Raw genomic sequence first — 2500 nt, 5'->3', positions numbered from 1 at the left:
TGTCTGTCTGTCCACTTTTTCTCTCTCACTGTCTCTTTCACCTCCCTCCTTTTGTTCTCTCTCTGTTCACTCCCTCTCTCTTTCTCCCTCGTCTGTCCCTTCGTAATAACAACAAGCAGATCCAGCCACTTATCATGCACTCGCAGCTATGGCAGTGAATCAAAGCGACCAACGGCCATAAAATAAACATGAATGATATAATACACTGTGGCTCTCGGGCACTCTTAGGCCAATATATTGCAGCCAAGGAATTGATTCTGTCAGAAATTTTACCGCATATAGTAAATGGAAAATGTACCGATAATCTTATTGTCTCGATAAAAAGCAGCGCGCATTTATCTGCTTCCTATGTTATAAATATTACGTCAACAGGCGAACCACAACTGACAGAAATCGCCCTTGAAGCATTGTTAGATCTGACTCTGACTTATAGGCTGAATGAAAAGAACAATATAGTAGGTTTCTTTTATTAGATATATAAATATAAGATATACATCTAATAAATTTATCTATATCAAATATGTGATTATAAAGAATATAATCAATTTCTTTTAATTTCGTATATGAATATGAAACTTTACTAAATTCCTCTTTTTAGATATAAGAAAGGTACCTAATATTATGAAAAACTCAACTATTTCTGCCAACACGTGAAAATTGACAAAACAATGGTACATGCAAAGACGTAGACAAGTGCATAAATTCCATGAATAACAAACAACATTCTAATGCCAAATAAACTTGATCATATATGATTCATTCAAAGCCCTCCATATATATGATCCACATAATAGTTCTCAATATACTAAAAGATAACGAAATTGATCTTTCCGGTTCAGAAGTTCCTCATGGATGCAAAATGATTTTTGGATATCTTTGGACCTCAAATGGAATTCGCATAGTTTACATTCATAACTGCATAAACTACTTCACAAAATGTTGTTGGAATTCATATCAAACACAACTATTGTCATAGAAGACGGTTCTATTAAACCAAACGATTCACTAAAACATATAATATTTAAGACAACATTTCTGGAAAGCACCAGACACATTTATGAACTCAAATCTCGCAAAACAAAATTCCGATTCCAACAGGAATTGTTGAAGTGCAAACCTTCGGTCTCAGTATAAACTTTTGTTGAAATATATGAGCTTCAACTAAAATTAAACAAAAATGTAAAAAGAATTATGCTTAAAAAGTTGCACTGCGCAATGTTAACAAAGTCGACACTTCTTCTCCTGATAAAACCATCTAACTTACATGCAGCTAATATTCATGAATACCCGCTTGTAAATGCGAATAAACGAATCATGTTCGTTGGTCATTAATTGGTTTAAATAGATAAAACAACAACAACAACAGTAATAGCAACAAGCGAGAGAGAGAGCGTGTGAGAGAGGGAGAGAGAGAGAGAGAGAGAGAGAGAGAGAGAGAGAGAGAGAGAGAGAGAGAGAGAGAGAGAGAGAGAGAGAGAGAGAGAGAGAGAGAGAGAGAGAGAGAGAGAGAGAGAGAGAGAGAGAGAGAGAGAGAGAGAGAGAGAGAGAGAGAGAGAGAGAGAGAGAGAGAGAGAGAGAGAGAGAGAGAGAGAGAGAGAGAGAGAGAGAGAGAAACAGCTAGACAATTCCAAATCCGCGGACTCTTGGCCAGGAACTGACCGCCTGCCGTATGGTATCAAATGCAGTTCTAACCCGAGTACCACGAAGGCAAAATTAAACCTATTCTGAAACATCAATAACATCAAACATTTACAAATAATTGTAGTATGCTATTTTCAAATTATGATTTATCTATATTATGCATTTGCGATCCTGTATCACTTTAACATCCAATGCAAGTGTAATTTGATTATATGAATATCCATTGGAAGTAATGGAATGACGTATTTTGGATTTGATGTTGAACTCTTTGAACACACACACATTCTCTCTCTCCCTCCCATTTTTTCTCTCTTCCTCTCTCTCTCTCTCTCTCTACCCCCCTCTCTCTCCTCCCTTCTCTCCCCCCTCTCTCTCTCCCTTCCTCCCTCCCTCCCTCCCTCTTTCTCTCTCTCCGTCTCTCTCTTTTTCTTTCTCCCTCTCTCTCTCTCTCCGTCTCTCTCTCTCCTTCCCTCTTTCTCCCCCTCCCTGTTTCTCTCCCTCTCTCTCTCCCTCCCTCATTCTCTCCCTCTCTCTTCCTCCCTCCCTCTCTCTCTCCCTCTCTCTTTTCACTGCGCGACTCTATTGCAGATGATCCAAGAAAAACTTCCTTACGCGAGGAAATTTCGTTTTCTGTTCTCTTGCGACGCTGAAGTGGAATACGAAATTGCGAGAGAAAAAAATAAAAACAATATAAAATTAATTTTTTTTTCTCTCTTTGTGCCGCTGCCTTACCCCCTCCCACCCCCTCCACCTCGCTCTGTGTCTGTCTGTGTGTTTGCCTGTCTCTGTCTGTCTGTCTGTCTGACTCAGTCTCTCTCTCTCTCTCTCTCTGCCTCCCTCGCTTTCTTTCTTTCTCTTT

The sequence above is a fragment of the Penaeus vannamei genome, chromosome 28 (assembly GCF_042767895.1).
Source record: "Penaeus vannamei isolate JL-2024 chromosome 28, ASM4276789v1, whole genome shotgun sequence".
Taxonomy (NCBI): Eukaryota; Metazoa; Arthropoda; class Malacostraca; order Decapoda; family Penaeidae; genus Penaeus; species Penaeus vannamei.
This window is presented reverse-complemented; position numbering follows the sequence as displayed.